The following is a 16,013-nucleotide window of genomic DNA, read 5'->3' on the forward strand; positions in this document are numbered from 1 at the left end:
CAGCCCAGGGGGGAAGGACAGTCATCTCATTTGTAGGTGGGGTTGGTGAGCAATGGGCTTTGGGAACATTCAACACTCCTTGTCACTTGGCCTGGACCCTGATTCTCTGTGCTTGAGAATTAGATGTACTTAGATCTCAGAGGGCAGAGCTCCACCCTTTTAAGAGCAGGCCTTGAAAGGTTTTAGACCTGGAGACTGAAGAATAAAAGGCACTAACCCTAAAATCCAGGCAGGACCAGTGATAACCTTCTATACAAGCAGCCCCCAGTTTTGGGGTTATAGGGTCATCCTTTAAGAATAGGATGGAAGCTTTGGAGGCAGTTTCCAGAAAAATACTTTCAATTTTCTTGGGCTTTTAGGAAGTCCACAGGTACTTGTTAAGAGAAACAAAAAACACCAGATTCTTTTAGTGTCTAGCAATTCAGCTGATTAAATTACAAGGGATTTTTAAAAGGCTCCCTTGTCCATCCAAGTGACAGTAGTATCTATTTTGCCTAAATTCTAAACTTGCAAGAAATCCCCCTATGCTGAGTGTTATGAGGGCTGGTGGAGTCACGGAAAGGCAGTGGGCATTTGGAGAGCGGTTAGGGCCTGAGGCAGTCTGCTGACTCACAGCCTTCTGTCTCTGCAGGGATCTGCATGCTGCCCCTGTAGACCCTGAACTCCAGAATGATATGGAGCTTGGGGGCCTTCTTAAGTTATATCAGCGGGAAGGCTCCTCTCCAAAATTCTTTCTGAGATACCCCACTTCTGTCCCTGGAAACTATTCCCAGGTCTATAATTGCTAAAGCCCTGCATCTATTTGTTACAGACCTTGCAGGTACCATCTTGTCATCCACCAGGTGGCCCAGGTATCATCCTCCTTTTGAGGTGAGGAAACCAAGACTCAGAGACTGGGTGACTGGCTACAAGTCACATAGGGACAAGTGATAAAGCTGGCCTGCAGCCTGGGCCTGGAAGTCCAAAGTCAGTGCTCTTTCCACTGCGTTACAGCACAGCTTCTCTGAGCTTTGTGTTAATCACTGATTTATACAAATCTCTTGAGTAAGAATGCATATGATAGCAAATTATGTCAATTTCTCTATCCCTGGGAGGAATACCTTAATTTCTGGTTAGCAGACAGGGTTTAAAAGGAAAATTATGTTTGTCTCAAACAGAGCCTTGCTTAGGATGGTTTCTCCCTCACTGGGGTTCCTTCTTACAGGGTGAGTTCTTCATTCACTTTCACTCCCTATAAAAAAACACGAATCTTGAAAATTTTTTTCTTACAGGAAGGAAAGGTATGGTTCATATAAATGCGTCTGGGTCAGCCCAGGCACTGCTTGGTTAACTAAAACTATTCAGCCTCCGGTGCCATGGGTCCTCCTCCATCCTGCTTTGGTTGACTGTCTCGGTCTGGGCTTCTCGGTCCTTTCCTGCTCCAACCCTTGAAGTCCCTTCCCTGCCCCAGCACAAGGGAATATAAACTTCAACAAGTTTGGGTTTCTCTGATGTTGTTCTGTAATCGGCGTTTTATTCTAGGAAATCTCTTCATTATTGCGGTTTAAATTTTGTGTTCTTAGCATGCTTCCTCTCCTTCCTGAGTTTTACGTGAAATGGCTTAGACTAAACCAGTTACCGACAGGAGAGATGCATCTGCATCGACGCTGTTTGCGGTGATCAAGACATCTCCTCCCGGCAGTTCGCGCCTGCTGCACCCCTCCCTTCCTTCCGCCTGGGTCCGGATGGCCGGAGGGAAGGCTCTTCCCAATTCAGAATGAGACTGACCGCTGTTTTCACTCTGTATTTAGGCGCAAAGTTAAGGTGTGTAGACGATTCTCTAACTCCTGCGAGGCCTTTCTTAATATGGACGGCAGGAACTCGGTGCTGGGGCCTGGGGGTGTCAGCGTGATTGAGGAAACACAGGAAGAGCACCAGCCTGCAAGCTGCAGAGGCCTCTTTAGAAAGTTTGATTAACAATGGAAAATGCAGACGGGAACAGCATTAGGAGGACACGCAGAGGCAGGGATTGGAGAGAGCAAGGTGGCCAGGAGTGGGAATTTTACACCTCTCCTGGGGTCTGCATGCCTTCCTTGGTCCAGAAACCCCCAGACCTCCGGGTTTGAACACCAGCCACCCGGTTCCAAATGTTTATTTGGATAGAGTCTTCCGCTCTCCAAAGGCTTGTGTCCCGGACAGGGCTCCTTTTATAGCCACCTTCCTGCGAGATCTCTGTATAGCCCCAGATCTCCTGACCTCGGCGATGGGTACAACTGGATGACCCACTGGCCAGGTCTGAGGGTGCTTGGAAGGGAGGAGAAAAGGGTCCAGTCTACCAGACCCTCATGCAAAGACCAGCCTCACCCCACTTTCGCCCTTCCCAAATTGCTGGGCACGGGTCCTTTTGCTTGGGAGACCAAACCCGGTTGCTCTCAGGAGCCAGCCCAGCGGCCTGCAGGCCTGTATTCTAGTGCGGAGGCGACAGTACCAGATGGAGCACCTCTTCGACTTTGCCTGCAGCCCCCTGCATTTAGGGGTGGGGTGTTGGGGGGCAGGGAGCGGGCTGGAGAGCAGGGACGGTCCGCTTTTTCTAAAAGGCAGAGAGAACGGGCTTGGGTTGGAACAGTGTCGGTCTGCGCGTCTCCCAACGGGGAAAGAAGGAGTGGGCTTCCAGTGGCTAAGGAAAAGAAGTAGGGAAGCCTGTAGCACAAATATTCCTGGAATCAAGTGTGGGTGCCGGTGCCCCCCAGCATGTTAACTTTTAGTCTCCTGGTGCTGCTAGAAGGGACGTCCTTAGGTCGAAGGACAGATGCCCTGGCAACCGGTGGGAGCCCGGCGTGCAGATGCCCTGGCAACCGGTGGGAGCCCGGCTGCGTCCCGGGAGACCCCTCGAGCTCCACACGCCTTCCCTCCGCCCTCCTGGCTGTGGCAATGCTCGAGGTCGTTTAGGGGTCCTCGTGCCTTTTGCTCCGCAGACCCGGGCCTCGTATACCCTTCTCAGTTAGGAAGACCGTTAGGCCGAGCACACAGGCTGAGGAGGGCTGGCGGGCCCCCCAGAGCCCACCCAAGGCGTCTGCGGGGCTGGAGAGGTCACTCCGGGCACTGCAAGCCGGATAGTGCGCGCCGAGGGCTACGGAAGACACCAAAGGCGTCCAGAGGTCTCCAGGCATCGCCTCCGAGGCCCCCGGACCGACACCAGAGGCCGACCGACTGCGGCCCCGTGCGGGGAAGCGCCCTGGAGGTCCCAACTTAGCCGGGGAAGGGCTTTCTTCTACCGTCTGGCTGGTCTCCTCCCCGCTGCCCTCCCTTCCCCCAAATAAATAAATATTTCCTCGGGCAGCAAACTCCGCAGGGCTCAGGGCCCTGAGCGCCTCCGCGGTAGATGAACTTCCTGGCGCATCAAAACTCCCCTCTTGTCCTCCCCGCGGAGCTCAGGATATGGGGCGCGCTTGCTTCTCTTCAGAAAAGGAAACGTAGCTCTTCCAAAAATATAAATCAGCTCTGACGTCCAAATATTTCTTTTGTCCTCCAGCATCCTCTATGGGGATAAATAAATCGTGCTAGGCGCCCAGAGGCCGACTAGGGACCTTGGGGCGCCCAGACGCCGCCCTCGAGGAGCTGCCTTCGGGGCGGGGGCCCCACCCCGACCCCTCCCCGCAGCCTGGCCGAAGACTCCGGGGCCGGTCCCCGGATGCGGCCTGACCTTCGGGCGGGTTACCGCAGCGGTGGGAGGGAGGGAGACAGCCTCTCCATGGAACCCCAGCAGCCTGGGAACGCTAAAGGCGCCCGAAGCCGACCCAAGGGGGAGGGGAGCTCACTCGCCTTGCGGCAAAAGAGGCCGGGGGAGCTTGGGGCGCGCCCTATGAGTTTGGGTCCCTGCTTTTCCAGGCCGAGTTTTGTCAGGGAACCTATGCCTCCTCCCCTTCATTTCCGTCGGCGTTCCTGACCGCAGGGCAGCCTTCTCTGCGTGGGGACCCAGATGAGTTCAGGTTCAGAGCAGAGAAGGGCCCCGACTGGGGCTTCTTCTCCCAGCCCAGGCCAAGGCCACTGCTCTTCCAGAAGCCAGGTGGCTTTGCGACCTCAGATGACGCCTCCGACCTGGTGCTTGGCCCTGGAGGCTCTCAGTACGTCAGACCCGGGGATGGCTAGAGCTGGGTCAACCTTACCACCGCCCCGCCTTCCAACTCCCTCCTCCAGCTTGGGGGAGGTGGACAGGTTTTGTGTAGAGGCTTGGAAAAGAAATCATCACCAAGGTAAACCACGTGCACTAGGGTGGTTGAGATGTAGGGGCTGAAGTAAAGGCGGGCTCTCCTAGAGAGCACGGTGGCTGGAGGCACGTCCACACCCCCACTCTCCTTCCTGCTCCCCCGACTCCAAGGCGCGGCGCGGAGAGTTCAAGGGCTTTTCTGCGGCCCTCCTTTCCCAAGAAATCACCCCACGACACCCACACGGCCAGTCTGCAGGATTTCGGGGGTCAAAGGGCAAGGGAAAAGTGAAATTTCCACCTGCGGGGGGGGGGGAGCGGGTAGTTCTTCCTCCCCTCTCGCCCTGCACCCCATGCTGAGGATTCCGTTCCAGGCCTGGGGCCTGGGGACTGCGCAGCGGGGGCTGTTCTGCAGCCGCCCCTTCTCTCCGGGGGGGGGGGTCTTTATTGATGAGCTGCCTCGAAAACCCCCTCCCAGAACGTCCCAGAAGGGTTTAAACAATCCATCACCCACCACTTCAAGAATGCTTCCTCCCTTTCAAACACAATCCTCGCACACCAGACGGGCTGCATTGGGGAGGGGCGCGCACTTGAAAAGAGAACAGCTATATAATCAACGTCAAAGCTGTCCCGCAACCTTTCGGAAACAGGGACTCTGGCCAAAAATCCCTCAGGATGATTTACTGGGCCCCCTCGCCCTCTTCGCCTCCCGCCACGTGATATTGTCCGCAGCGCCAGCCGCCCGCACACCGTGCTTCGCGCCCCTCCGCGGGGAGTTAGTTGGTGTTTGAGGAGAAAGTGCTTTTTTCTCCTGGGGCTCATTGGGAAAGGGGTCTCGGCCTGGTCGGAGTGCTTTGGGGGCTTGGTTAGGGCGTCTCGTAAGTGAACTGCGAAGGCCGGGCCTGGCGTCTGGGAGTCGTCCCTTGTAAGTCACCTTCCCTCCCGCCAGAGCGCTGGGGTTTTGCGGTCTGGGCTTAACCTCACTTTCCTCTCCTCCCGGGAGTGGAAAGAAGCTGCAGTTCCTATCGCTTCCGCGAGGTGGCGCCAACCTCTCGGGAATCGCGGCCCGCGGGGCTGCCCCGCGCCGCGATCACCTGCTCCGGCTCCCAAGGACCCGGGTCCCCGCAGCCCCAGAGGCCCAGGCCCCAGCCCCGGCGCGGGGGCAGGCACGTGTGTGGCCGGCAGGCCGACAGACTCCTGCAGTGCCGCCTGTCTCTTACTCGGTTGGCCCGCTTTCCTGCCCTACCCTACTCTGACTCCCAAGAAGGGGCAGCCGAGTCACGTGTGGGCACCTGAGTCACGTGTGGGCACCTCTCTGCGGGACACAAGCGTCTTTAGGCTTTGCTGAAGAAATGATAATCCAGTTCAGTTATTTTTGTTCTCTGAAGCAAGGGGCAGGGGGCTCTGTGTCTTCATTTGTAAGTTGTCCTGGGGCTCCTGGAGGTCTCCTGCGGTTTGGTGGAAAACAAGCAAATTACCAAATCGTCTCGCCCACCTGCTCCTGGAGACGCAGGATTCGGCTGGCTCTGAGCGGCTTCAGCCTTCTGTCCCCAAGGAAGTACCTCGTCTTCGGGTTGCTACAGTGACAGAAAGACAACGATTTTTAAAAACTGAGCTCTCATTTCATTTAGCTTCTTAAGAAAACCCTTGCAGCTGTCTAAATTCGTCCTGGTAAAGTCTGCAAGATAGGAAGGAGCTTGAGAGATTGTTTTGGGGTCAGCTTCATATAAAGGAGAGGCACCAGGTAGATGGAGTGGCTCAGCCGGGGCTGCGGGATCGTCTTCTAGTTTTTATTATGAAAAAAATTCATAATACACAACGTGGAGCGAGTATCCAGTAAGCCCTCTCATAGACTCATCACATAGATGTAACAATTGTCAAGGTTTTGCCACACTTGTTTCATTCATCTTTCTGTTTTCATTTCTTGCTGAAATATTTTAGAGCAAATGTAGACATCATGTTTTAAAAGTGCACCTTGTAACTCCTCTCCACATCTCCAGTTCTAGTTGTCATACCTCAGATTACGTTTCAGCATAGACAGGCACACTTTCCCGTGAGAAATTCCACAATAGGGGCTGGTTCATTGTTCTGGATGTGTATTTTACAAACAGAAATCTCCATTTCCCCAGGTGACTTTGAGCTCTGAGTTTCTTGGCTTTCTTCTGGCTGCTGGATCTCTAGAAAGGCTGGCAAATGTTCCCTCCCCCACTGTCACTGCAGGCCGGTGTGCGCCTGGTCTGTAAACTGTGAAAAGGAGTGCTGTTTCCTTCAGTCACCAGTTAACCCCACAATGCCTTCCATGTATGCGTGACAGCATAATGTATTGCAAGAGCACGTGTCCTTTGAAAATATCTGCAGGGATGCATTGTCAATGTGCGTGGTACAGCAGTTTCCAAATCACTTTTTTTTTCAACAGTGGCTAGCTATGGAAGAACTTTTCGTATCGTCTCAAAGTGCCTCAGGGAGAATTTTGGACTAGGCTGGATGGGTGAAGGACTCATGGGGAGGGAGCATGAGAGATCAGGTTGGCTTTCTATTCAGCCCCCTGCCCCCAGGACTCTGTACAAATATTTCACAAATAGTTGTTCATTGATTTATTTGATGCTTTTGCTCCCTCAAACAATCCATGTTGTGCTCTTAGTATTTCCCTCACCCCCTCCCAACGCTACCCTGCGCAGATGAGTGGTGATGCGGTGGTCACAAGTAGCCCTAAATTTACAGTTTGAGAAGTGCACCTGCTACTGATTACCTTAAGTTACTTAATAATGTTTCTGTGCGTGTTTCTGGTTTTTGGTAACCTGGGATCAGGAAAATAAGAGTAAGAAAAAATAATGTCCCTCCCAGTTATTATAAAGGTGAAATAACAGTTTTAAAAAGACATTTACATTCTGACATACACACTTGTAGTTATTTTTTGTTCAATCTAATAAAAACACTGTTTAGTTTTAAGGCACCCTTCAAGTTTCATAGTACTTAGGATCTCTCTTTTCCTGGGTAATCTCTTATAGGTGGATTTGGGTTTGTCTTTAATAAGGAAAAGATGGGTCCGTTGTCTAGAAGTGTAAGCCTGCCTATGAGGACTGGGGTCCCTGCTCTCAGGGTGTTTTCGGGCGGTGGGTTGGATCTCTAAGGCTCCACTGCAAAGAGCGAACTCTGGGAGAGGGAGAGGGGATTTTTCCCTTGGTTGGACCTCGGGGTTGGTTCCTCCAGGTATATCAGATTCCTCTGCAGCACTGGGGGTCCAGCCATCTGCATTCTCGGAGTCCTCTGCGCCCGAAATTCCATCTGGCAGAACGTAAAAGTGCAGCGGAAAGAAAACTCACCCGCACGGCTCTCAAGGTCGCCTCGCGGGTTCCTAGTGGACGTGGTGGACGCAAAGCCGCCACCGCATTTGTTTGTTTCAGGCGGGACTTTCCTCCTCTCCATCCTATTTCCGCTTTGCAAGACAAGCAGGCTCTAGACTGCCCTGTGGGAGGCGGCGGGACACCGGAGGACCCTCATCTTCCACGTGAGCCACAGCATCTCAGGAGCCCGGGAAGCTGGCGACCGTCTCCCGGCAACTACAACAGGATACCAGGGGCCGCCGCGGGGCACCCCTACTCTACCCTATAGTCTCGCAGCCTGGCTCTGAAAATGGAACCTGCAGTATGAAATGCTAACGTGGTCAACGCTTTTTCCCATTTAATTTTTTTTTCTGTGCTTCCCCCTCCCTCCTCCTCCAGAATACCCTGCACTTACCAGCTACATGATCTGGAACAAGTTACTTTATGTTTCTGCACCTCTGGTTTGTGATTTCTACGATTGGGATCGTTATAATAGCTAACAGTGTTGTTGGGAGGATTAAACGAATTAATACAAGCCAAGCTCTTAGAACAGCGTGCGGCATTTGGGAAGTGCTCTATTAAAGTCCGCCCTGAAACTGACAGGGCAGAGTCCTCCGAACTCAGTCCCGTGTGCGCCGCGCGGCCCTACGGCTTTCCCCAAGGTGGTTTCCACTGCGGCTCACAGAGATTGGAGAAAATTGGGCCCCTGAGCCTGTCCCAGCCCCTACGTAATTCCTGTGCTTTTAGGATTTGGTTAAGAATTGAGTAAGGCACGGAGCTGGGAGAAAGTACGAAAAGGTGGGGCAGGACCCCGGCCGACGGCTTAAGTCGGGAATGCCACGGAGCAAAGCAGGTGCGTGCAGGCTCAAGCACTTGGCGGCCGCTGCCCCCCGGGTCCTGTGTGCTGTGGCCTCCGTAGTACTTCCAGAAGGGGCCTGGTGGCTGGCGTCAGACTCAGCGCTGCTTCTCCAGGCCCCGGTCTGCCCATCCCCTCAGCTCCCTGCCCTGAATTGCTGGGGGTGCAGAGTGCTTTCTGAATCTGGGCGCAGTGGAGACACGGTGTGCGAGAGCGCCCTCCGGGAGGGGTGTCACCAAGGGCAGCGTCTAGAAGCTGGATGTGGAAAGCCGGGAGGGAATTTCTGTTGTAGCGTCTTCTCTTGTATGTCTGACCTGTGGCCAGGTTTTTCCTCGGGTGGGACTCGTCTCCAAATTTTGTGTGGAAAAGGCAGGCGATAAACGGTCGCGTTTCAGGGGTCGTCCTTGCCTCGAGGCCAGCGCAGGCCTCTCCAGGACTCGTGAGGTGGCGCAGGGCCAGGAAGGGCAGGCTGACCTCACCGTGGGCCAAACCGGCCCCGCAGTGGCAGTGCGGCGGCCGCGGGATGCGAGGCGCTAAACCTTAGGCAGCGCAGGCGCCGCTGGGCACCGCGGGCTTGGACGGCCTTCAGAAGGGGGTCCAGATGCGGCTGCTCCGCTGAGCTAGGAGGGCGGGGAGGGAGAGGGGAAGTGACCTCTTGAACCTCATCAAATGCAAATGTTATAAGAAGTTTGTTAAGAAAAGAAAAGCGGAAGGACACGGAAATGGAGAAACGTGGAGTCCACCTGAGGCTTGAATGGCCTTTTTAGAGTTCCAGGCCCCTGGGGTTTGCAGACTTCGCTGCGGTAGACCGACTATTCGTAACGGACTTTGCATTTTCCCACAGGAGGGTGAAGCTACCGGCTGACTTCCTCCAATATGCATATTTTACATACATAAACACCTTTGCAGTTTTATAGTCATTTAAATAAACCATTCATATAAACTGTTACTCTTAAAATGATCCGCACAAAATAGCTTTTATCTCAGATCATTTTCACTCTTCTTTTAATTACCTGCTTTTGTTGCTTGGGTTTCACCTCCAGGCTGGTGGCCAAAGTGTTTTTACATTCAACTTTGCCGTCTGTTCTATTGTACCTTACTACCCCAATAACTTTCCTTATCAACATGGACACAGAACAGCGTCAACATTTAATTTTCCCAATAGGATGGGTAATATAATTTTGGGAGAAGCAAATGTCTCTCCTTCGTTTGGTCTTTGTTGGTTCTTAGCGAGGGAGAATGCCGGTGGGGACTTCAGCCGCAGCGTCCTAACGAGTGCTGCAGCTGTGACTAATTTTTGGCTTTAAAAAAGACTGATCGGTGGGTGCGGTGGCTCACGCCTGTAATCCCAGCACTTTGTGAGGCCGAGGTGGCAGATCACGGGGTCAGGAGTTGGAGACCAGCCTGGCCAACATAGTCAAACCCGGTCTCTACTAAAAATATAAAAATTAGCTGGGTGTGGTGGTGCACGTCTGTAGTCCCAGGTATTCAGGAGGCTGAGGCAGGAGAATTGCTTGAACCCAGGATGCGGAGGTTGCAGTGAGCCTAGACTGTGCCACTGTACTCCAGCCTGAGCAACAGAGCCAGACTTGTCTAAAAAAAAAAACAAAAAACCGACCTACTTGATGAGCCATCTATTTACTTTTCAAGTCCCTGGACCTATTATAAAATAGGTCAAGCATCTGAGAAGCTGTGAGCGGTTTCCATAAGTCAACTTTCATTCAGGAAAAGGGGAAGGGGCTCCTACATTTTTTTTTTTCTCTCTTGAAAGGGCAGGCTGTTTTGGGATCTGAATATATAAACGCAACCTCCAGAAACCCATGTTTTAGAACAAAATGGGTGTGGAAAGCTAAGCAGACAAGTTGGGAAGACAGGATTGGGGGATGGAGGGTGAGGAAGGCAGGGGATTGTGTAGATTCTGTGGGCAGTGGTGTCCCTCTGAGTGAGGGGACAGAATGCACTCGGGGCTCTGTGCTGGTGTCAGAGAAGGGGGCAAGAGAAAGAGGCAGGGAGTGGCAAATTCTCTTTAGGAGAATTTTCCATCTGGAAAGGAGGTTTCTGCATTCATCACCCATCTCTGGTAAGATGCTTGGTGTAAGTGGAAGGGCGAATGTTGGTCTTGGGCTGAGGGAATCTGCCTTACTGAGCTCAGCTATAAAGAAATTTAATAAACTTCTTTTGTTTTGTGGTTTCTACCTATGGAAAACTTTTCTGCAGTTGGAGGGCTCTCAGAAGAGATCTGAGGCATGGAAATCTTTCCATTTGTAAATCAGTTACAAAAAAATATGTGGTTGAGTTAAGCACTTTATGGCCATAGGGATTTAATAAAAAGGGAAAGAATATAGGTGTATCGAGCAGGGAAGCATGGCTGGAGAATAAATTTATTCTTTTTGTTTGATTCATTTTGTTTCTGTTTTCTAACACCAAAATGTGTAAATTTATAGCAATGGAAAAATAATAACAATTCTGAGTGTCTCAAATTCATTATGATGTATTCATGATCTCTTTCTAACTAGGATATTATTTTGAGGGCAAAATTTGATTGAGGTCTAGACTTTGGATGTTTCTACAAAGTGGGGATTGGAGCTGGCACTTGAAAACATTTCTTCTGGCCTTTACTATTTGCACTTTTTCTTCAAGTTTTCATTCACTTTTCTAATGTTTAAAACTTCTAGTACAATGATATAGTGTAATTTACTTTCATACCTTGAGCTAAAGGTGGAATTTCAATTGATGGAAATAGAGAAAATCAGGTTACTCAAATAATACCAAGGAGTTTATTTGCATAATTCAAAGTTACCTTCAAGACTGCCATCTAAATGAGTTTTTTCTTTTTTTTAAAGTAAGATTAATATATTCACCTTTCTTTATATTAACACCTTCAAAAATAAATGATTTTTAATATTTTGCGAAGGAAGTGACCCATGAAGGGATGAATGCTTTGGTCCATGAGAGTCATAATGAAGCCATGATTTATCTTTTGTTTTTCTGTACATAAATATAAACATATTACAAAACTGGAATTCTTTCTCTATCTTTCCTTAATCTATTTTGCTTACATAACGAAATATCAAAAATATTAACTAGTTTTTAAAGTTTTAAATATTACTTTGAGAATTTATTTTAAAAGATTCTAAATTTATTTTTCTTTTTATGTGATAACCTGCACAACATTTACTTGGGATTTACTGTCTTTTCTAGAAAACATCAAACACCTTGGCAAATCTTCTATTATTCTTTTAAAGAGTAAGTCAGTCTAATAAAATCTTCATATTAATCTTTTACAGAGGAAGAGGTAGAAGTCATCCTTGCTCTTTGAAACTAAGAAAACTGGAGTCATTGGAAGATTGAAAGGCAACTCTAAGGCCAGTGCAGTTTCACACTGTCATTAATCCTGGGGAATCTGGAAAGAGAGCAGCATGATGGAAGATAGGATGCAAATGTGAATATCTTTCTACACCTAGAGAATTTTGTAGATGTATGGTTCTTTGGTTTGCCTGACATTTCTTCCTTCTACTGGTGAGAATATCTTATATCCTTACAGAGAACTCTGTTTCTCCCACTCAGTGTTGTCCTAGTGTAGCCACACCGCGATGGCACCCTAGACAAAGGGAGTCATGGCCTGTCTATTCTGCCTGTCCTCTGGCCACGGTATTTGGCCAAGTCTAGGCGCAGGGTCACCCTCTGTCACATAGAGTTCTTCTCTGGGATTGTTAGTAAAGAAAGTGAGAGAGAGGCTCACTCTTTTCCCTCTGGGATTATGAGAATTAAGGACATATGCTTTGTATGGCCACCGACCTCATCACTTCTCTGGTTTCTAGGGGAAGCTCATTTACAATAGAAGAGACTGGGGCCAGTGCATAGGAGGGAGCAGAGGACACAGACACGGAGAGCTCTCAACACTTTTGGAGGCTGGGGGCTGCCCCAGTCCCAGGAGTTCTCATTTTACCATCCAGTTCCTTAGTTCCACAAATATTTTTTGAGCGCCTACTCGGCTAGGCACTGGTCTAAGTGCTGGGGAAACATGCGGAGAAAACAATCGAGGTTTCCACTTTCAAACCTTAAATTTGGGGGATTGGACAGATGAAAAGCAAGTATGCAAAAGCTTTCAGATAGAGAGAAGTGACATGAGGATGGACAGTACATAAGAAAGTCAGTCCATGGTGATGGTAAATGAAGGTGATGTGATAGACACATGGGCATTTGGGGGTGATCAGGAGTCTTCTCTGGGAAGACACTGGTCTAAGACTTGAGAATGGAGAGGAGCTAGCTATGGGAAGGTTGAGGGCAGATGGAGCAGGAGATGCAAAGGCCCTAAGAAATGCCCCTGGGACATTCAAAGGACATCAGAGTACCAGGGAACCTGCCTTCTCCACTCTGGATGCTGGTTGTTAAGAAAGAGAGAGTGTTGATACACAATGACCAAGTCTCACTCTTGGCCTTTTCTTTTCCTAGGCAGTCACCCCTGAAATACTCACCATTCTGTTACAGCCACAGTAGCTTGCCATGCTTTCCACAGCACCTGACTCTATCTATTTCTCCATGAGCCACTCAAGTATAAGTGGCACCCATTTGTAGATATGTTGACTTTCTCCATTTCAGACACAGTCACATTATTGCTAAACTCTGTAGCCCCTGAAATCCAGCCGTAGCATTAGTATAGGTATGTGACAGATTGGAGGAAATTCTTATAAAGTTTGGCAGTGTCCAAACGGTGCTAGATAATGCATCCAGCTCTAGAATTCAGCATCCAGCAGGAGGACCTGGAACCTAGGGTGATATAGAAGGGAATTGTGACTAATTAAAGGGACAAAGGAGGGTACTTATGATGAAAGCTTACAGGGTGAGAAGCATTGGGTTTTGATAAGGCTGAAGAGGGATTTTAGTTGTAGTCTTAGTAGGCAAAAGATTTATACCTCTCAAATCTGAAGTGTCTTGTTGAAATTTTAACCCATAGTGAAAGAGAAGAAAGAGTTTTGGGTGGGATGCTTTAGGCTGCAAGCAACAGAAATCCTTGTCTACGGAGGCGGGAACAGTGAGTCATTATCTCACGTGTCAGGAAGTCTTTTTTTTTTTTTTTGAGACCGAGTATCGCTCTTGTTACCTAGGCTGGAGTGCAATGGCGCGATCTCGGCTCACTGCAACCTCTGCCTCCTGGGTTCAGGCAATTCTCCTGCCTCAGCCTCCTGAGTAGCTGGGATTACAGGCACGTGCCACCATGCCCAGCTAGTTTTCTGTATTTTTTAGTAGAGACGGGGTTTCACCATGTTGACCAGGATGGTCTCGATCTCTTGACCTCATGATCCACCCGCCTCGGCCTCCCAAAGTGCTGGGATTACAGGCTTGAGCCACTGCGCCCGGCTTGCAGGAAGTCTTAAGAGTTGGGCAGGTTTTGGAATGGGTTGTGTTATCAGCTCAATGGTATCACCAAGGGTTCAAATTCTTTCTAACTTTCTACTTTGCTGGCTGCAGAATCCATTTCATCCTAGTCATAAGGTAGTGTCAGGGACAGCATATGCTTTTGTCATTTATATCCAGGTTATAAAAAGGAAAAAATTATATCCTTAAACAGTGACATGAAGGTTCTCCTCTCTTTATTTTTGGGGACCAGTTTAGATCCATGCTTCTCCCTGGACCAGTGACAGTCTTCAGGGAAAAGACACTTATAGATTATCTATGCCAATCATGGGCAAGTGCGGTGGAGCTGATTTGGGCTACTCAGGACTTACCTGTGAAGGTAGGAATGGGTTAACCTCCCCGAAATCACAGGGTCTTACACATCTTATGGGATTAAGAAATGAAATCTGGGTCTCTAAGAAGGAAGGAGCATGCATGCATCATGCATGTCAAATACACAGTGGTAGGTTGATACATTAGTGTGAGGCATTTGGAGTGGAGATAAGGAAGAGTACTCTAATATAGACGACCTTGAATGTCAGAAAAACTTAGCATAAGAGGATGTAAAGTCTCTTTCTTTAAGATGTTAGGTTTCTATTTGTCTGAAGAAATTATTTGTCTGAAGTCTGATCCTGTCTGAACTTGAGGGCCCGGTGGGGTAGGAGTAAAGGAGATTGCCTCCTAAAATTGCCATTAGAGTTCCCTGAGGTGCTGGTTACACACAGATTCTAGAGCCTTACCTCAGAGATTGAGATGCAGTACTTTCGGGTGAGGTCTAGGGCATTCTATTTTTAAACAGTGATTCATATGAGTCTGATGTAGCCTGTCAGCTGAACTCAATTTGGAAACCAGTGGTAATGAATACAGAATAGGCATATTTTTTTTGAGTACCTAAGAAACACTCACAAAAATTGACCATGTATTAGGCTACAAAGGAAATCTCAATAAATTCCATCATAGGAACTACATTTACTCATCACAGTGCAATAAATTTAGGTGCTTACTACAAGGACATAAAAATAACAGTTTACAAACACATTTGGGAGCACTCCTCCTCTGCAAAAGCCCTTAAATTATGAAATAACAATTGAGTTAAAAAGCCTATATCACAAGAGAAATTATGCAATACTGAGAGCTGCTGACACAGAAGATACACCACGTCCAAGTGCAGCTAAAGCCTTGCTTCAAGGGACATTTATAGCTTTGAAACCAGGGATCAGAAATTAAGAAAAACTGAGAACAAAGAAGCTAATATTTAAATCCAGAAGGTAGACAGAGACAGTAGAACAAACTCAAAGTATAATGTGTTAGTCTCAGTTCCTGCTTAAAAGCAACAGAGCCCATACTGGCTAGATTCAGCAGAAAATGCACTTATTAAAGGAAATTCGAAGATGCTCTGATTCCTTGGGAACACCGTAGAGTCATTTTTGAAGTTTGCATCACCAAGAATAATACCCACAAAACAGCTGTGGAAAGATCCCTCTCTAGTCATTGCCCCCACCAAGCACCGTGAACACTGGCTGTCAATGCCAGGGTTCCCTGAGGTCATCCTGGACAGCATGGAGATTCCACATGCCAGGCATGATGCCTGGCTCCTCATGCTGATTTCTTCAAGCAGAAGTCTCACATGGGTGGGTCTGATTGGCCGAGTCTAGGTTGCCTGTGTGAATTCTAATTGCAGGAAGCTGGAAAGGTGAGTTTCTGGATTCCAGTTTGGGAGACAGAACTCTTTATGTAGAAACTTCTCAAGATAGTGGGGAGGTGGTAGGGGTGCATAGTAAATGTCTTCTACACTCAAAAAGGAAGGATGTAATAAAGATAAGGACAGAAATCAATGACATGGATAACCTCCCTCTGTATTATTGAGAATAATTTTTACAGAACCAGAAGATTTTTTTTGGAAAAGGATCCTAAGATAGATACATCTCCATGAGACTTACAAAAACATAATATTACAGACATGCTCACACACAGGAAATTGGTAGAGGATTTTTAATTTATAACTAATAATTCTTTACTCAAGATTCAAAGTGCTGGGATAGAGACAGTGACTGGGCAAATCTGCCTTAGATGCCTGCCCCTGGCTGTTCTGGGGAGAAGAAAGGCTCTGCCCCCCTGGTTTCTGGGTGGGCCAGCACTGCCTTCCAACAGGACTGCACACAATAGGAAATAACCCTGACAGGACCATCAACAAGTGGCAGGATCCAGCACCTGTAGTGTGACTTATTTCATTGATTTATGTTCTTTCCAATAT

The 16,013-nt window shown here is 48.8% G+C and overlaps 1 long non-coding RNA gene across 1 annotated transcript in view; it reads left to right on the forward strand.

Annotated features, from left to right (window-relative positions):
- LOC128931723 (uncharacterized) overlaps positions 1-16,013 on the forward strand; it is a 79,608-nt gene that overhangs the window by 4,148 nt on the left and 59,447 nt on the right. Inside the window, exons 2-3 of the long non-coding RNA XR_008480581.2 lie at positions 11,650-11,804; positions 13,974-14,099. This is a non-coding gene — a long non-coding RNA (uncharacterized LOC128931723). The remainder of the gene's footprint in view (positions 1-11,649; positions 11,805-13,973; positions 14,100-16,013) is intronic.

Source organism: Callithrix jacchus, chromosome 4, assembly GCF_049354715.1.
Source record: "Callithrix jacchus isolate 240 chromosome 4, calJac240_pri, whole genome shotgun sequence".
NCBI classification, from domain to species: domain Eukaryota; kingdom Metazoa; phylum Chordata; class Mammalia; order Primates; family Cebidae; genus Callithrix; species Callithrix jacchus.